Source organism: Bidens hawaiensis, unplaced genomic scaffold (genome assembly GCF_021521415.1).
Source record: "Bidens hawaiensis isolate Kalapana, Puna unplaced genomic scaffold, B.hawaiensis_p1.1 tig00003781_1, whole genome shotgun sequence".
Classification (NCBI taxonomy): Eukaryota; Viridiplantae; Streptophyta; class Magnoliopsida; order Asterales; family Asteraceae; genus Bidens; species Bidens hawaiensis.
The window spans coordinates 1,826,500-1,847,703 of NW_027491218.1; the positions used below are offsets into that span (position 1 = coordinate 1,826,500).

The 21,204-nt window shown below is 40.8% G+C and overlaps 1 pseudogene across 1 annotated transcript; it reads left to right on the plus strand.

Annotated features, from left to right (window-relative positions):
• The first annotated feature begins 13,451 nt into the window (after positions 1 to 13,451).
• On the plus strand, positions 13,452 to 21,204 carry LOC143624471 (vacuolar-sorting protein BRO1-like; annotated as a pseudogene). Its single transcript, XR_013152119.1, has 9 exons — positions 13,452 to 13,762; positions 15,778 to 16,189; positions 17,604 to 18,557; positions 18,661 to 18,750; positions 19,669 to 19,737; positions 19,823 to 19,963; positions 20,054 to 20,102; positions 20,181 to 20,284; positions 20,387 to 21,204. The product of XR_013152119.1 is annotated as a vacuolar-sorting protein BRO1-like (transcript).

A 21,204-nucleotide genomic window follows, 5' to 3' on the forward strand; every position in this document is an offset into this window, starting at 1 on the left:
TCGTCCAATCCGCTATCAAACTTGGGTTGCCAACCCAGTTATCGTCCCCAAAAGCAATGGGGCATGGCGGATGTGTATCGATTTCAAAGACCTAAATAAAGCATGTCCCAAGGATTGTTATCCCCTGCCGGAAATAGATCTCAAAGTTGATGCTGTGGCACCGTTCAAATTTAAGTGCTTCCTGGATACTTACAAAGGCTACCATCAGATCCGCATGGCAGCGGGTGATGAAGACAAAACAACATTTCGTACCGATCAAGGCACCTTTTGTTACAAAATGATGCCTTTCGGACTAAAAAATGCGGGAGCCACGTATCAACGACTGATGGACATAGTATTTAAAGGTCAAATTGGTCGGAATTTAGAGGTATATATGGATGATCTCGTAATCAAAAGTGTTGAGGAAGACCAGATGTTGAGAGATATTGAAGAGACTTTCGAAACATTGAAAAGTATTAACATGAAATTGAATCCGGCTAAGTTCTCATTCGGAATGGAAGAAGGAAAGTTTCTGGGAGTGATTGTCACAGATGCGGGCTTCAAAGCTAATCCAGATAAAGTTCAAGCCATAGCCCGCATGCCTTCCCCGTCCTCCCTCAAGGAAGTTCAGACACTCAATGGGCGATTGGTTGCTTTGAACCGATTCTTGGCAAACCATGCAGCTAAATCTCATCCGTTCATCTCGACACAATGAAATTTCCTTAAGAAAGCACATTTCAATTGGACTACGGAAGCAGAACATGCTTTTGTAGAAGTTAAAAAATGTTTAATGGAGTTGCCCACGTTAACAGCACCCTGTGCGTGGTAACCTTTAATGTTATATCTATCAGCTTTAGACATTGCCATCGGGGCCGTCCTACTGACAGATCGAAAGAAAGTCCAAACACCGATCTACTACATCAGCAGAACACTGTCAGACCCGGAAACAATATATTCCATGCTTGAAAAACTTGTTTTAGCACTAGTTTACGCTGCCCGACGCCTCCGCAGGTACTTTCAAGGGCACCCCATTAATGTCCTAACCGGGTACAAGCTCAAAAACGTTCTCAGCAAACCAGAATTGTCTGGGCGATTGGCCAAATGGGCCATCGAGTTAGGTGAACACGCAATAGAGTACAAACCTAGGCCAGCAATCAAAGGGCAAGTATTGGCGGACTTCATGACAGAAGTCCCGCATCACAAAGAAAAAGAATGTTTGATTGAGCAACAACCCCAAGCACCTTCGGAAGCAGGACAAATTTGGTCTTTATTTACGGACGGAGCTTCCAGCAACGAGGGATGTGGCGCAGGCCTCAGGCTAGTCAATCCCGAAGGCCATGAGTTCACATACGCCATAAAGCTGGACTTCAAAAGTACCAATAACGAGGCAGAATATGAAGCTTTCTTGGCAGGCCTGCGGATAGCCAAAAAGCTTGGGGTTAAACATTTGGAAGCCCGGGTAGATTCCATGTTGATTGCGGGATAGATCAATGGCACATACGAAGCAAAAAACGATATCATGGCTTCATATGTGTCACAAGCAAAGGATTTGATGCTCCAGTTCTCTTATTGCAAAGTCATTCATATAAAGAGAAGTGAAAACAAATCAGTGGATGCTCTTAGTAAATTGGCTTCAACGAACTTTGAACATTTCGCCAAGGACATCCGCATTGAAGTATTAGATCGCCCGTCTGTTCCGCAACATCAGGTTTTAGTGATCCAAACAGGAGTAGAATCCTGGATGGCACCCATTTAGCATACTTGTCATCCGGAGCACTTCCGGAAGGAAAAGCAGCGGCCCGGAAGATAAAGCACAAAGCCTTGAACTATCAGATTCTTGATGGTGTTTTGTACCGACGTTCCTTCCTCGGACCACTACTTTGATGTGTGGATGCCGAGGACGCGAATTACTTAATCAGAGAGGTTCACGAAGGCATTTGTGGTCTTCACGCGGGTCCGCGGATGGTCGTAGCAAAGTTAATGAACACTGGATATTACTGGCCGGGGATGCATATAGATGTTGTACGTGAAATCAGGAAGTGTGATTCATGTCAACGCCATGCTCCTAACACGCTGCGACCAAAAAACGAGTTAGTTCCAGTCACTTCAGCTTGGCCGTTCCAGAAATGGGCAGTTGACATAATGGGACCTTTCCCTGAAGCCCCCGGACGTGTCAAATTCTTGATAGTAGCCATCGACTACTTTACAAAGTGGGTGGAGGCTAAGCCAATGGCTTCCATAACAGCAGCAAATGTTAAGAAATTCCTATGGGAATTCATAATATGCCGGTTTGGCCTCCCTCTGGAACTCGTAGTGATAATGGAACACAATTCGCGGACAGTGGGCTACAGAAATGGTTAAAAGAATTACACATTTCTCAAATCTTCACCTCAGTAGCCCACCCGCAGGCGAATGGTCAGGTGGAACGAACCAATCGGACCATCAAAGAAGGAATTAAGGCCAGAATAGGAACTAAAAGGACGGGTTGGGTCGATGAACTGCCCCACGTGCTGTGGTCTTTCCGCACTCAAAAGAATTCTAGTAATTCCAAAACCCCCTTTAGTTTAACTTATGGCACGGAGGCCATGATTCCGGCCGAAATCGGAATCCCATCCGCCAGAGTCCTCATGATCGAGGACAACGATCATGAACTCCGGATGAACCTTAACCTCCTTGAGGAGAGAAGGGAATTGACATCAATCCATGAGCATAATTATAAACGACAGCTGCAAAAATATTACAACTCGTGGATCCAAAGATGTGAATTCGACGCGGGAGACTATGTCTTCCGCCGTAACGAAGTCTCAGGGCAAGAGCCTCCGAGCAAGTTGGCCCCTACCTGGGAAGGACCTTATAGAATCCAGAAAATTCTATCTAAAGGTGCTTACAAGCTAGAAAGGTTGGATGGGACGGAGATCCCTAGAACTTGGAACGGGGCCCAACTGAGAAAATGTTATATTTAGTAGGTTTGTCTTTTGGCCTGCGCGCCCAACTAGATGTTAAGAACCTTATGTAATTTCTCTTTTCTGTAAGACGGCTTATGCCTAGTTATGAAGAATCTTATGATAGTTATGCACTATTTTGATAAGTTGTAATCCTTTATTGACGCAAACGAAGTTCCGGATAGACACTTATAATATAGTACATAAGACAAAGTTCACCGGAAGAAAACAAGACTTCTTATTAATAGTCAAATGAGATTACATACAAAAGGAGTATTTACAACAAGGACCTATACATCAATGGGGTAGCATCTTCTTCTTCTATGGTGTCATCAGCTTCCTCTTCTTCCTCATCAAGGTTCAACAGATTCTTTAATTGATCTATGGCATCCTCTTTGTCCGCAAGCTCCGATATATGATCGGAGAGGGAGAATTTCAGAGCGTCATAATCCTTGCTTTTCTCGATAAGGATGGAAGCGGTATCCACACCAGCCAAAACATACTCCTCCGGCATTTTCCCTTCGGAAGCGAAATTATAGCCTTCCTCAAAACCCATTTGCCGACCTGCTTGTTCGGAAGCACGAAGGAGTATTGCGACACAATTCCCAAGGTCGTCACTATTCCGAACATCAGTAATAACCTGTTGAAGTCGTAAAACTCTGTGTGAACACATACACACGCAAATAAAATATGGCAATAAAAGATTTAATACCTGGGAATTGCCGTCAACAGAAGCCACTTCTTGTCCGCCTGAGCACGGATAAGATCCATCTTATGATTGGCACACTCCAGTGCTTGGTCTCGACTCTTAGCATTAAGGTCGGATAAGCGCTTGTCCTTAGCTGCTGAATCGTCTTGAAGGGTCCTAATCAACTCAGCTTGGTCATCCAGCTGTTTCTGAAGAGCGACCTTAGCTTCCTCAGCAGCAAGTTGTTCGGCCTTCTCCACTTCCATAGCTCGATGACTGTCTCGAGCATCAGTTAATGCCTTGAGAGCCTCCTTCTTGGCATCAAGCAAGTTCTGTTCGGTTTCCTCCAACTCATCATTCATAGCTAACCAATCCCGGCGAAGTTCCTGGTTGGTAGACACAGCGTTCGCCACGTGATAAGAGTTGGAGTCGAACAGATCTTTGCGGACACGGCGACGTTGTCGTTCCTTCTCTGCAGGAGGAAGACTCTCGTCGAGATATTCTTGGCAAACGTCCGCATCATTCAGCACCGAGTTCCGCCGTAACGTCCATCGGGGATGATGCGGAGCAGTGTCTTCACCTACTTGAGAAGAGGAAGTTTGCCCTCTACGTTTAAACACATTAACCCCACCCTGATCTTGGAAATCATGCTCGTCGTGGGGTGGAGATGTGTGGAATTGGTCAGCCCCGCCAACCTCTTTGTTCCTAATAGGATAAGAATCCGACAAATTGATCGGTGAGGTTGGTGGAGTTGGGGGTTTGGTAACAACGGAATCCTTCAAACCTGGAATATTCCAAACAATAAAAATCTTCAAATTACCAAAAAGAAATAAATGGAAGAACTATCGTAAAAGGCCAAGCCTTACCTTTAGAAACATCTCGGAAAGACAGCTCTCGGAGACGAGCACCCAAATCAAGAGCTTGGGTCTTCTCCTTATTTTTCTTCTTTTTCTTAGGTGCAGCATCAGAAGGTTGCGCTTTCCGCTTGCCAGCAGCCTTAGAAGTACCCGCATCCAAAGCCTGTGGTTTGCCCTCGACAGATTGAGAACCACCTTCCTCACCCGTTGGCGGATCAGCGGTGGCCTCTAGGTCGTGCTTACGGGTCAAACCTGCAGTGGAAGATGTAGAGTTAGTAGCACCTATCGGTAAACCCCCTTCACAGAGTGACGACTCTTTGCTGGATGACAGAAGAACTATCACTCCGCTCGAGGTAATGGCGGTCACAGGGCGAGGTTGAAAAATACCTTCGCATTTTCTGACAAACTCCTCACCTTGGGCATACATCGCTTCGGAGACAATCGGTTCCGGAGTAAGGGTGGTGGAAAAAAGGAAATTCCCTTCCGTGCGGTCCAAAAATGGTACGTCATGTTGAGAAAGGGGGCGGCGTACCATCATGCCACCCACCTTGTCCATAAGAGTGGAAAGAATTGAACCCTCGCCTGAAAAAGAGAACGTGTCAAACAATGTAAGATGAACACCCGGAAATATATAAATGCAAACTTACTTCCATCGGAATTCTCGTAGTACGGTTCCAGAGCCGGAAATGGCCACAAACGGCTCATCTTGGCATGAACCATCGCCCCTTCATGAATAGAGCGCATGGGCGTCGGAGTCTTGGTCAAAGTTAGGTACCAATCATGCCCCTTATACTCGGAAGCAAGAATTTTCGGCAGCTCATCTTTTGCTTTTCGACATGTCATAGTGAATGGGATAACATCTTCCCGAATCCAGAAAAAATTGGATTTCCAACCATGAATGCTGCGAAGCCATTCAAATCCAATAGTTCCTTTGCCGGTAGTAGCAAAACTGTAACAACCTTCATGATAAGTCATTTTGTAGAAAACGGCAAACATGCCAACGGAAGGATCATAGTTATGTGCTTGGCAGCAGAACTCGAAGTGGCGAATCCTGAGCATCCCAAAAGGGTGAACTAGGGATAAATGAATCCCATACGCCGTCAAGACCGATCGCACGAACTTGGTTACAGGAAACCGGAAGTTCCCGGTGGTGAAATGGTCTAAGTACACACCCATCTTCCTCGCCGGAGGCGCCGTTGCGATAGCTCCGTTCGACGGACGTTCAGCCTTCCATTCAGGAGGAAAGCTGCACACGTTTTTAACATCCTCGAAGTCCTTCTCTTTGATATCACACCCGACTTCAGTGATAGCGGGAGGATTTTTCTTCTGGGCAGCCATTTTATAGAAAAGATGTGAAACGGATATAAGAAAGAAGAAGTTCTTTGATATGAATAAGAGAGAAAATATGAAAGTGATAAGAATGGATTGAAGACTTCAAGGCCTATTTATACCCATCGCAATTAATGCGACCGTCAGACTAACAGAAGAAAGAGAAAAATTCGGGCCACAGGATGGCTGACACGTCAGGCGGGAGATTCGAAAAAGTGTATACAGGCTGTTAAGTGGGCGATTTACACGTCTCGTCAACCGTCGCCTATACTCTTTTTCTAACACGTCATCAGCTCAATCCAAATTGTACAAGTACAAAAATCCAAAAAGACAAAAGATATTTCACAAAAGATATTATCAACATAGAGCTTCTCTTTCATTCAAAGCAGTGATTACAAAAACATTAAAAGAAATTACAAGTTTAAATTCTAGCGCCTACACATAACCTAGGGGTTAGCAGTATGAGTCACGTCTTCCGCCTTATCATCATCAGATTTGTCATCATCATCGGACTCATCGTCATCAGATTCATCATCAATGTATACACGCAATTGCTTCACAACATCTTCGGATGAAGCAAATTCCGGAAGCATATGTTGCAACGGGAAGGTCAGATCATCATACTCCTTCACCCGCATATCCAACTCCTGCTTCGCGTCAAGGCCATAGAGCGGGTGACTCTCAATAGGTTGTCTGGATTGGGCAAACGCTAGTCCTTCATCAAAACCTTTCACCCGGCCAAAGCCTTCCGAAGCAGTAGTCAGGTTCAGGAAGCAGTCGGTAAGCTCCGTGCTCCTCTTAATATGACGAATGACCTGATAACAAAAAGTGTAAAGAACATGTTAGCACGAAACCCAAAACGCATAGACAAAGCAACATACGAAGAAAATCTTACCGAGTCAAGGCCACGGTTGAGGAAGTACCGCCTCTCCCGTTCGGCACGTTCCACCCTCTCGCGAAGCCCTTGTAACTCGGTGGAGGTTTGGTTGTTTGTCTCAGTGTGAGACTGCAAAAGGGAGTCGTATGCGGATTGCATTTCAACAATAGTTTTATCCTTAAGCTCGGACTGCTCCCCTTGCAATCTCAACGCTTCCTCGAGCTCTTGAATCCGGGCCCTGACGAGACACCTCGTCCTGTGCCCACGCCAATTCGTCCTTCTTTCTTTGAGTTTCAGCTCGAGAAGCTTCAAGAGTGGCATTAGACCTTTCACAGGCCTCTTTCCAACTCTTGGCAGCAGCGGCGCTTCGGTCTTTCTCTAGCTTGAGTGCAGCCTCAGCATCGACCTGCTTCCACTTAGCCGCGACTGTTGCCTTCCGCTGCTCCTCAGCTTCTCTTTCTGCAACCTTCAAGGCCTCGGAAGCCGCACCAAGCTTCCCGCCCATTGTCCGCCACTCCTGCAAGATTTCTTGACTACAAGCTAAGCTATTAGTCAAAGAAACAGCTATATCAGTATGAAGTTCTTGGCGGGAGCGAGTTTGTTGATATGCTATTTCACCAGGTGGCATACAATGTTCAACAAAACTCATACATGTCTTGGAGTTAGAAACCCGAGACCCGTTGACAATGTCCCGGGGGGGGGGGACAAACAAGTCAAAGTCCCCTCCTAGTTGCACATTCGCAAAAAAGTGGGAACTGGAAGGTCCAAGGCGAATGGGAGTAGAAGAAGACTGTTGTGGGCCACCTTGTGAAGAACCTCCTCCAGCTCCATGGACAGAGGGTCCAAACAAGGATTCATCTCCTCCGCCCAACGCGAAAGGCGAAGAAGTAGAATCAAACTGAGGAGCAGAGCGGAGAGGAGATTCATTAACCCTGAAACCCTCAGCGGTAACCTCAGGGTTATCATGTTGAAAACTAGCAACGTCCCCACCTTGGAAAAGGTAATCCAATGGCCCAACAGTCGTCGGTTGAACGCTAGATCCCTCCACAGTCGTTCCAACATGAGGGGTAGCAGGCTTCTCTGCCTCTTTCTCCGGAAGAGGCGACTGTTGCTTTTCAACATTTGGTTTTAGCGTTGATAGCTTACCAAACGTGTGACCCTTAACAATAGACGGATCTGCATAGCACAGTCAAAGTCAGATCTCATTGTCTTATACAACAAAAAGCTAACATAAACGAACGTTCCGCTCACTATCCCCAGTCGTTCTGAAAGACTGGGCGGTAGTGGTTTTCGCGGACGATGAGTCCGGCGTTTTTTCTTCTTCGGTTTTTTATCGGCGTCCAAAGCACTAGTACCCGCATCACTCGCCTACGATGCGTGGAAAGGCAACTTTCGGTAAAGCTCTGCTAGTAAATGATAGACAGATGAAACCTCAGAAGCATCATCTGAGCTTTCCTCCTCGAGGATGGCAGAGTCATCACTAAGAATGACGATCGTCCCATCGGAGGTCAACACATTAAGAGGAGGTGGTTTAAAATATAAGCATCTGTTTCAAAGATAGTATCCGAGACAACTGGCTCGGTCCGCACATCCACAGGAAAGAGGAAATATTTGGCATTCCTTTCCATGACAGACACTTGCTTGACATCGCGGATAGTTTTCCCAACACACCCTTTGTCATCATACAAGGCGTTAAGCATAGATCCAAAATCTGAAAAACAAACGCAGAAATTAAAATAACAGAAACTCCGGAAGACCACCCAAAGAAAATCAATAAAACTTACGGTCGTCCGGCTTAACGAAAACAGGCTCCATATCGGGAGCAGGCCACAAGCGACTCATACCCGCCCACACAAGAGCTTCTTCAGGAAGTGCTCGCATCGGAGTAGGCGGAGTAGTAAGTTTACGAAACCAATCACGCTTCTCATAAGCAGCTGGCGTTATGTCAATAAGAGCGTCGTTCGGAGATCGACGAACCATGGCCTCCGGTATCACAGCCTCAGAGACCCAAAAGAACTTCCTCTTCCAGTCCTTCGAAATTTCTTCAGTAACATTACCAATAGTCCTGTCAGGCAAGCTATGACAAGTGAACCACCCATTCCGGTTAGCCATATTAAAAAAACAGCGAATCGATCTAACCGAGGTACCATGTCATGCGCCATACACACAAACTCGACGTGACGAATCCGCATGATGGCACGAGGATGGAGTTGAGATAAGTGAATCCCAAACGCCTTGACCACTCGTTGAAAAAACTTCGTGATGGGAAGACGGAAATTCCCATGAACAAAATAGTCGGCATATAAGGCCATCCTTCCTGGAGGTGGAAAGCTGGCTATAGAACCAGCAGAGGGGAATTCCGGTTCCCATTCTGGTGGAATACCATAAGTCGTAATAAGTTTCTGGTATTCCCCTTGGTCCCAGCAGACCTCTATTTCATCAACTTCGGATTGTACATATGCCATTACAAGAAAACTCGTTACAATATTGAAGCAAATCAAAGGGAAAATCAAAAGTTTCAAAGAAAGAAAAGAAGTTAATGTTCAGAAGGCAAAGACGATAAACTTCTAAAAGAAGTTAACTCCATCTATTTATACCCACCGTAATTAATGCGATGGGATACAAACAGTAGAGAGAGAAAGAGCAATCAAGTAGATGATCGACACGTCACGCGGGAAATTCGGAAAAGTGGAAAAAATGAACAGTCGGGTACAGTTACAGCCGTCATAAACGTCCTGTCACCTGCACACGCGCCTGCGAGTGGCCAACTTGTCCTTTTTCATGATTATCCACAACAACAAAAGATATCTCTCACCAACTCGTAAAGTCAAAAAACCCCAAATCCACATTAAGTCCATAATTTCACCCGCATAGATACTTCACACGGAAGAAACACTGGACTGGGGGGACTTATAGAGGTAGGGTACCAAAAAGACCCAAATACCCTTGAGGACCACCCGCGGGTCAACCAGAAGCCCCTCATTAGGCACCCGCGGGACACGTAAACCACCCGCATAATCAGTTGAGGAAGAAACACCTTCATAACGCATGCGGAGCATCGCAACACCCTCAAAGGTTATCCGCAAGAAGGAATATCCTTCCGCGTAAATAACCACAAGGTAAACGCTCCGGGACAGCTGTCAATAACCGATTATCTTCTAGAAGACTTGCCAAGATGCTTTCTTGAACAATACGTGATATCTCGGCCAATTAACCAGTGACATCTGGCAAGGTCATTATAACCATGCACATGGCCAATATTCTCCCGTTAACCAATAGAAAAGAGACACGTGTCCAGGTTGTTATACATGCACATGCAACGTATAAGCTGAACCAATCACGTAAGGACACGCGTCCAGACGATTATGCAGGCACCTTCTTAAGGACAGCTAGCCCAATCACCCTTCCCACACTATTCGGCTATAAATACCCTCTCAATCATCATGAGGTATTCATTCGCTCACCTATATTCTGACTACACTTAGTCTTTATACTTCAGTACTTTCTTCATTACGAACGTTACTGATTCTCACGCCGGAGGGTGGTTACAGGAAGACCCCCCCTCTTGTCCTTCCTGTAACGAGACTCACAGTGTCTGTTTTGCAGGTTCCGGTCATTGGACTTTAGGAAGCCTTACTCATATCATAGTAGTAATTATCGTATTGTACCCTGTGGACTCATTGGATCCAGGACCCATACCCGGGGAGTGGATCCGTGTTTCTTTAGGTACAATATATGTATATTAAAAGACAACTTTGAAAGTTTCGTTATTTTAACTTTAGCAACCAATCACTTATACTTTTACATGTTGGCAAATGGCCGCACAACTTTTGCCTTAAATCTTAAGTTTCGTTATAAACATATTTTTTCACTTTCAACTTTTGCCTTAAATATTTAGGCTTTTAACTTTTGCAAAATACTTTTGTTCTTTCAACTTTTAACACACTTTGGCCACAAAAAATTTAGACTTTTACAAATTGGTCACAAAATTCGTGTTTCATTTTTAAGTCCCACACTTATCCGCTTCCATCTTTACGACATCAATTATTTTCCCCTTTCAACTTTGACGGCTAAGGGTGCAGTCACCGTCAACCTGCTTATCTTATCCCGGATGACAAGACTCGTATTATAACGCACCCGGTTAAGGTTAGCAACGGGGTTCTTTTCATGAATAGTTTTTGGTACAAAATACCTAACATAACGTAAAACCCATTATGCGTGTAAAACTTGATAAGGAAAGGCATAATATACCTAGCACTATGAATAATCCATTATGCATACAAAAGTTGATAAAAAAACCATTATGTAAAACCATTATGCATACAAAATTTTGATAATTGTAGGTATATAAATTCAAGTCATTTAAGTTTAAAATTTGAGTCATTGCATGCTAAAACTACATAAAATGATATAATATTTTGTCAAGAGATTAATGCAACTTGCAGCCATGTGGTTTGAATGCGAGACCACATTGAATCTCTCAAACTTAAATGAACCGATTCAACCCCCCTGTGGTTTTCTGCATGACAAAATGCATCCCTCTGTCTATTTTCCGTCCATAAAAATGTGAAAGGACTTTATGCCCTTATATTACGTTCTAGTCGAGTCCGTGTAGTTTTGAAGCATGCTATTTGTGTTCCATGTAGTTTTATAATTATTTACATTTTAACCATTCAATATCATCCTTAATAATAATGAATCAAATATAACATAAGCAAATCGTATTACAAAAATCCGTATTATATTACAAAACCATAATCATTAGATAACGTTACTAAAATATATTACAAACTATTATAAACAGTGAAACTGATCAAGAAAAACAATGATTAAGGAAAACCTTAATTAACAAAATCACACTTGATCCGAGATAAAACCTTAATCAACTCCATTACTGAACATAATTATGCATAACCACCGTACATAGTCATTACTTACCCAATCTACCTACTTGATCAGTGCCGGTTCCCGTTAGATGTCAAATGCCAGATTCGGCTAAAACTCAACGCCAACCTGTCATGTAATGAAAGGTGGGTAGAGATGGCGGTAACATGTAGTACAATTACACATAAAATTACACTAACCAAAGAGTTATTAACAAAACCAATCAAATTGAACCTTATTAACAAAACCAATCAAAATCGAACCTTATTAATAAAACTAATCAAGCCTAACCATATTATATTTTTCCAATAACAGACTCGTTTGAACGATAGTGATGGCGGTGAACGACATTTCGTGGTGGTGGTCAGGGCTGAAGAGATTGGAAAGAAGGGTGCAATGTAGCACCTGGTGGAGATGGAAGGTGTACAATGATGGAGGCGACGAAGTAGGAGATGGAGGTGATGCTGTAGATGGTAACATATGTGGTGGAGATGAAGTACCGGAGTAAGTACTTGAGTATTATAGTTGAGGAAGTAGAGGGACACAAAGTGATTGAACTAGGAAATGTGAAGGTGACAAAGAGTTTGTATCATATATGTGAAAAGACTATACTGCCCCTCAAACTAACCGTGCTAATAACATAAAACAATCACAAAGATACATTTTGTCCTGCCAAAAAACCACAGACTCAACCAATTCATTTTAAGTTAAAGGAACTCAATGCGGTCCCGTCCGCGAACCACATAAACTCAAATTGTATTAGGCCTGTAAATGAATGAACATGAACACATGTTTTGCTCGTTCGTTTATGTTCCTTTATTGTTTATATTCGTTTATTTATGTTCATTTTTATATTAAAGAAAATAATTAAATATTGTCAAGATGAGTCACCCACTGGGTATGATTGATTAATTGATATATTTGTTCATTTGTGTTAATTTAAGATAGCGTTTGGTATGCATGAATGACAGGAGAGAATGAAATGATTCATTACATATTACGTAGGATTAAAGAAAGGGTGTTTGGTTGCTCAATGGAATGGAATCATCCATTACACATGAAATCTCATTCCGTTAAAACCATTCATTCCCGCCCCCTTTTTTTTCCATTCCATTCCCCCCTTAGCCTACTTTCTCAACACCACCACCACCACTTCCATCTACCATCGCCACCACCACCACCTGACCGCCACCATCGCCGTCTCCACCACCTTCGCCGCCACCACTGTCGCTGCTTGACCACCACCTCTGTCGCCGCCCACCCTCCCATCGCCATCACTACCACCGCCACCACATCCACCACCACCCTGCCTGATCACCGCTACCACCATTTTCGTCACCGGAGCTACCACCACCACCGTCGCCATTTCAGTTTTTTTTAGTGAAAATATATATATTTTGAGATATGGATATTTTTATTATTTTTATTTCATTTCACAATTTTTTTTGGATATCAAACAACATAAAGTAATTATTCATTTCATTCTCATAGGTTAACCAAACAAGACAAATGAATGGTAATGATCCATTTCATTCCGTTGTTAATTTCATTCCATCTTCATTCCATTACTTTCAACCATATGCATTTATGTTTGTTTGTGTTCATTTAATTTGATCATATATGTTCGACTAACTTTGCTCATTTATGTTTATCAATATTTGTTTAGATTTTAAACGAACAAACAAACACGAACTCTTTTTCAAACAAACGAACATGAACACAAAATATATATTCGATTAAATGTTCATTTTTCACTTACCGTCCTAAATTGTTTTAATCTCTTTTTATCAACATACGTGTTGAAAATAGTCAAATACTAACGTGTATACCCAACAATATAATAATTTGTATTAATAATTTCTTGTCACCTAAGAAAAACCCAAATCCACACACACACCCCTACACCGTCACGATAATAATAATCTCCGTCACCGATCATGTCAACTCCGGCGTCTTCATCAACAACCACCAACATCATGCTCGCAATCTACGAGAAGAAGACCAATTCAATCGATCTCTACCGTCCATTACGCAACTACATCACCTTCAATTACTCCGAACGCCAAGCTCAAACCCTAGATGACGATCTCGAATCTCTTAAGTACATGCGCGCGTCTATCGAATGCGCCTCCGCTGCAGATTCACTCACCTCTCGCCGTGATTTGTATCAGTCGTACTTTAGAGCCCTAACTGCCGTCGAATCCGGGTTTCCGATCTGCTTAGATTATTATTATTATTATTATTATTAAAATTAATTATTATTATCACACTTATAATGATATTATTTTAGTAGCTTGTTGTTTAAAAGGCCTTGAATCCAGGTTTCCGATATTATTATTATTATTATCACACTTATAATGATATTATTTTAGTAGCTTGTTGTTTAAAAGGCCTTGAATCCAGGTTTCCGATATTATTATTATTATTATCACACTTATAATGATATTATTTTAGTAGCTTGTTTAACAGGCGTTTGAATCCAGGTTTCCGATAGGTTTTATTACTGTCACACTAGATAATGAAAATATCAATGATATGTTATTAGTTTAGGTTTCTGATAGGTTTTATTACTATCGCACTAGATAATGAAAGTATTAATGAAAGCTTGTTAAAAATGAAAAAAGTGTTTTGTTACTATCAGACTAAATAATGAAAATATAATGATATTTTAGTAGATTGTTTAAAAGGCCTTGTGCTAGGGCCGTCATAATGGGCACCTGTTTAGTCACGATAAGACCTGTTAAACAAAAAAATGTGCTATGCAATTTTATACTTTTTTAAAAACAATTAAAATTAAGACGCTAGAGTACATCATTTCTCCTTCTTTGTACATAAAACGTATAACTGTCATGCTCAAACCACCAAATCCAATTGTTAAACGAGTCATTTTCATGTTTGATTATTGTGTTATTCGCGTCGTCCCTAACATATTAAACACGTTAAGACACGAAACGACAGCCCTACCTTGTGCGTTTGAATCCATGTTTCTGATAGGTTTTATTACTATCATCATAGTTATTGAAAGCCCTCGCTTCTTGCGCCTAGGCCCATTTTTGAGGCGAGGCTCAAATAAATGCGCTTCTAGTTCCTAGGCGAGCGCTTCGGCATTGTCTATGCCAAGAACATGAGAACATAAAAGCCGAGCAAAAGAAACGCAAGGGTTGCTATTGAAGTTTAGATCTAGGAGAAGTCAAAGGCATTATATTGATACATTTTGTTATTCAAGTTTTGGAATCACATTTGAATATTGACAATTTTAGAAATTTTGGTACTAATTAGATGATATTATATGTTATATAACAGCTTTTGTTTATTTTATGTTAAGAATAGTATTATTTTTCATATACATAATATATTTTAAATGTTTTATTTAAGTGCGCTTATTTTTCCTCAGGCCTTCGCATTTTTGCACCTTGCGCGATGGGCAAAAAAACCGGTTGGTGAACCGGTTCAACGGTTTAAACCGAAAACCGGTTTTTACAAAAACCGGTTATTTAAAAACCGGTTTGACCGGTTTAGTAACCGCCGGTTCGTATATCGGTTACAAGTTCTAGAGAAAAAACCGGTTACTGAACCGGTTATGGAAAAAACCGGTTAATTTTAAAACCGGTTATTATGAAAAAAACCGGTTATTAACCGGTTATTTTAAAAAAAAAAACCGGTTAATTAAAAAAACCGGTTATTAACCGGTTCTAACCGGTTTCTAAACCGGTCCTAACCGGTTAGACCGGTCCGAGTTTTGCACCAAAAAAACCGGTTAATAAACCGGTCCGGTTATTTAAAAACCGGTTTTTTTCCAGGCCAAGAAAAACCGGTCCGGTTATTAACCGAACCGGTTTTTTTAAAAAAACCGATTTGTGCACCTCTACCTTGCGCCTAGGCCCTAGGCGAGGCTTATAAGTGCGCCTAACGCATTTGATAACTATGACTACTATCACACTAGAATACTAGATAATGAAAACATATATAATGATATTTTAGACTTTTAGTAGCTTGTTTAAAAGGCCATGTGCCTTTGAATCCAGGTTTCCGATATCGGTTTTATTACTATCACACTAGATAATGAAAAAAATATTTAATCATATTTTAGTAGCTTGTTTAAAAGGCCTTTGAATCCAGGTTTTGATAGGTTTTATTACTATCACGTACACTAGATAATGAAAAATGTATATAATGATATTTTAGTAGCTTGTTTAAAAGGCCATGTGTGTTTGAATCCAGGTTTCCGATCTCGTCCGATAAGGATCACGTGAACTCTGTGACGTTCACGTGGTACGATGCGTTTAAGAGTAAGCAGAAAGCAGTTCAACAGAATATACATCTCGAGAAGGCGGCAGTGTTGTTTAATTTGGGGGCGGTGTATAGTCAGATAGGTTTAGGGTTTGATAGGATGAGCGTGGAGGGGAGGCGGCAGGCGGTGCAGGCGTTTATTGCGGCAGCTGGTGCGTTTGCGTATTTGAGGGATAATGAGAGTGTGAAGGCGGGGGTTGGGAGCTCGACAACGGTGGATTTGTCGGTGGAGTGTGCGGGGATGTTGGAGAGGTTGATGTTGGCGCAGGCGCAGGAGTGTGTGTTTGAGAATAGTATTGCCAAAGGGAGTAGTTCCGGTGTTTGTTCCAAGATTTCCAGACAGGTAGGTTTTGCGGTTTTTTTATTGTTTGATTTTTGTGCATATGTGTTGTTAGTTAAGTATTGTGATCATTAGTGATAAAGGTTAATAGACTTGATTATTTGATATGATTAATAATATAACTTCAAGCTGCTATAAGATACTGCAATGTTAAGTTTTTGAGTTAGTAGTGTTTGATTTCTATACAGCTGTGTTCATCTCTAAGCATTATGATTATCAAAGATAAAGGTTGCTCATGTGTGGATAGACGTATACATGATTTTTCGCTAATCAACTTAATATGCTATAAGCCTATAACTTTAAACTGACAGTATGATACTCTAATGCTAAGTTTTGAAGTTGTATACTTGTTTCAGCTGTGTTGATCTTTAAGCATAATGATCATAAGGCATAAAGGTTAAACATGTATAGCGACAGTTTACATGATTTTGAGCTAACCGACTTGATATGATATAGCTTCAAGCTGTTATATTATACCACAATGTTAAGTTTCGCATTTAATTTTTTGGTTTATTTATATACATATGTGCTGATCTTTATGCATTATGATTATCAGAGATAAAGGTTAATCATGTATGGATAAATGTCTACAGAATTTCTAGCTAATCGACTTGATCTGCTATAACTTCATGCTGCTATACATTACTGCAATGCTAAGTTTTGCAGCTAATTGATTGTGTGATTTCTATAAATATGCGTTGACCTAAGAATTATGATTATCAGAGATAAGCTGTGTTGATCTTTTAAGCATTATGATCATCAGAGATAAAGGTTAATCATGTATAGTGAAACATGAAATGATTTCTAGCTAATTGACTTGATATGATATAACTTTAGGCTGCTATATGATACTCCAATGCTAAGTTTTGTAGTTAATTTTTTTGATTGATTTCTATACATATGTGTTGATCTTTAAGCTTCATGATCATCAGAGATAAAGGTTAATTATGTATGGTGAACGTTCACATGATTTCTTGCTAATTAACTGGATATGATTAATTAACTGGATATGATGTATTACTTAAAGCTTCTATATGATACTGCAATGCTATTAATTACTTGTTTGGTTTTTATACATACGTGTTGATCCTTAACATTATGATCATCAGAGATAGTGGTTAATAATGTATAATGAAAGTTTGTATGGATTCTAGCTAAGTGACTTGGTATGATATAACTTTATGCTGCTATTTGATACTGCAATGCTAAGTTTTGCAGTTAATTGATTTTTGATTTCTATGCACATGTGTTGATCTAAGAATTATGATCATCATAAATTAAAATTAATCATATGTATAGTGAAAGTGTACATGATTTCCATCTAAAAGACTTGATATGATATAACTTTAAACTGTTATATGATACTGCAATCTTGAATCCTGATAAGTCTTACACACCACCTTTTGTTCACATATAGGTGGGATTCTATTATGAAGAAGCACTAGCTGCACTACATGCTGCACCTCTCACTAATCATTTTGACAAGGCATGGTTATCTCATGTTCAACTAAAGGCAGCATTATTCTATGCAGAAGCTTGTTACAGATACAGTTTAGAGCTTCACGAGAAAGAAGAAATTGCAGAAGAAATCGCACGGTTAAAAAGTGGTATTGGTGCTTTAACCGACGCCAAAAAATCATCCCCAAAAGGAGCCGCACAACAGATTCTTGATGCAATCAACAAGCTAGAAACCAATCTCAAAACCAATTTGGACAGGGCTATGAAAGAGAATGATAGTGTGTTCCTCATGAGGGTCCCACAGGCCAGCTCATTACAACCGCTTCCTGCATTCGCAATGGTTAAACCTTTAAACATGAATGAGGTATTGGATGCAAGTAAGGATAGGATGTTTGCAAGTCTTGTCCCTGACAGCAGTGCAAAGGCTCTTTCAAAGTACACTGAAATGGTTGATGACATCATCAGAACTCAAGCTGAGAAACTGCAGCAAGGCAGTGAGCTGGCTCGAGTCAGTCTCAAGGAAATGGACCTGCCTGGTTCGATCCTTGCATTGGAAGGACATGCAGTGTTGCCAACTGCTTTATGGGAAGACGTGGAAGCGGTTCAGATTAGTGGCGGTCCAGCTGGCTTGGAAGGTGAGCTGCAACAGCTTCGTGATTTGAGGAGGGTTAACCATGAGTTGTTGGTTCAGACTGAGGAGCTTATTCAGAAAGAAGCTGCAGAAGATGCACAATTTAGAAGCCAGTTTGGGACCCGATGGACTCGGCCTCAGTCTAATACTCTTACTAAAAACTTGCAGGATCGGTTAAATAGATTTGCTGCAAATTTAAAACAAGCTGCTGATAGTGATGCTAAAATTGAACGTTCGGTTAGAGAGAATATGCAACTCATGTCTATTCTTGATTGCAGACCTGTAAGTTTTTTTTAATTAGTTATTGCTTATTATTTTTGTTTTTATAAATTTGAAAATCATGGAGTTACTTGTAAATTCATTTCTGCGATCTTTTATTTGCTAGATTGAATCTGCACTACCAACATTGTCTAAGCCAATGATGTCTTTGGATGCCAATGAAGATGCTATAGTGGGGGCCCTGAAACAGAGCTTGGTAATTTACATTACAAGGCTTTATACAACTTTAGTGTCCAAAAAGCAAATCGACATGTATTGTATGTTATGGGGAAGTGTTCTATTCAGAACCAATTTGAAGTAGAGAACTAAGAGAACCACCTTCGAGCCGGGGGTCTCACCGGAAGCAGCCTCTCTATCCCTATGGGGTAGAGGTAAGGCTGCCTACATCTTACCCTCCTCAGACCCTACCATAGCTTTGCTATTGGTGGGATATACTGAGTACGATGATATTGATATATAACTAAGAGAACCACCTAAGTGGGCCTGTAAATGAACCCAATGTTTAGCGAACTGTGTAAAACGTTCGGCGGGAAGCTCGTTTATGTTCCTTTATTTAGTTAAACGAACGAACATGAACACATGTCTTGTTTGCTTATATATGTCCGTTAACGTTTGTTCAGTTCTGCCTGTCTATCCTCGTTCGTTTAAGTTCATTTATTTACATGGTCATCTAAAATTTTCAGGCCCATTACACTTTAGTATAGGTTTAATAAATATTTAGGCACATAATTGGTTTCTGCTTAGTTATGTTTATTAATTTATATATAGTTTTGTTCGTTCGCGAACCGTTCGTTTTTACTATTAACAACGGACATAAACAAACACGAGCACACTCATTTTCTTAGCGGATAGACGTGGACAAGAAAACCCCGTTTGTTTAATTGTTTGTACGTTAAAGTTAAATGAACGAACACACATTGAAGATAATAATATATAGTGGAAGAGAAAAAAATAGTCTCATGTATTAAGTTTAAAGATGTATGTAAAAGTGCCTATACGTTATTGATCCTCCCTCTATATATCTATGTGTGTATTGCGGGTTATAATAATATCTACACTTACTAAACTTACATTTGCCATGTATTTTCAAAATTTTATTTTTGTTTATTTTCAGAGGCAATTGGAGACACTGGGCGCGCAAAGGGCAGGTCTGGAAGACATGTTGAAAGATATGAGTAGAAAGGTGTGCTTAATTCTTGTGAATATATCTTTATATAGTTCTTGAATAATATAATTTGTATTTTAATAATATAATCCTTTTGGTATAGGATGACATACTCCCGAAGTTGATGACATCAGCAGGCTCACATGAAGATCTTTTTAGAAAAGAGATAGCTAAGTATAATCAAATATGTGAAGAAATATCTCAAAACCTTCAAGCTCAGGAACAGTTATTGCTACATATTTAGGTTAGTTTTTAGTGACATATTTGATTTTGATTTTACATTTATTCATGCAGTTGATTTTCTTAAGTTATAATCGGTTTTTCTCGTTTGCAGACTCAAAATCGTGAATTTGCTAGCACCTTTAATATTGAGGATTACAGAGGTAACTTTTTCGTTGATAATTTATACATATTTATTCTTAATGAAGATCTTATATGATTGTATATTCTTTTATCCGCAGTTGCTTGTGAAAAGTGTTATAAGCAGATTGAAGCTGCCATAGCCAAGTATCGAGAAATTAAAGAAAACATTAATGAAGGACTCAAGTTTTATGTTACTATTCAGGTATATTATGAATCTTTTTGTTTTTAGATTATATTATTATATTAAATTATTTAATCATAATTATGAATTTGATTTAACAAATTTGTTTGCATTAATAAACAGGAAGCAATCACAAGCGTAAAGCAACAGTGCAGTGACTTCATCATGACACGAGGCATACAGTGTCGGGAAATGATTGAAGACGTACAAAGGCAAATGTCGGGTTTAAGTTTCCAAGATAATAAAAATTCAAACACGTATAACTACCCTTCAACCGGACCGCCTCAAAGACCACCTTCCCAGCCCGAACCACCCACCACCCAACCCCGCCCTCAACCGCCTTACTACCACCACCAGCCACCACCGCCAGCGTATGCCCAGCAACACCAACAACCGCTACCACCTGCTGCCACGTCAGCATATTCACAGCACCCGTCCTATTCACATCCCCAGCCACAACCTCCTTACCATAACGGGTCTCCGTCTCCATACCCGCCTCAACAGGGCCAGCAGCCACCGGCTCCAGCTGGCGGGTATGAGTGCGGTCAGCCTGCTTATCCTGGATGGCAAGGTTCGTATTATAATGCACCGGGTCAGGGTCAGGGTCAGGGTCAGCAACCGGGTTCTTTTCCGAGGCCTCCGTATACGGTTTCTTCTCCTTATCCTCCTAACCAGAGTGGTTACTAAAATAATAATTTTGTTTTTATCATGAATGGTTTTTGGTCTCGATTTAACAATATTGTTATGGTTTTACCTGGTCGTATATTGTCGGTGTTATCTATATTTTTTAATCGTTTTATCGTGTGTTTGTAAACAAGTTGCATACTATGTAGACAACTGAGGTCGCGTGTGTACATAGGTATTTTATGAGAATAATATGCTTGACATTTAGGATTCATTGATTACATGTGTGTTTTGATGTTTGCCTGTTAAAAAGTACG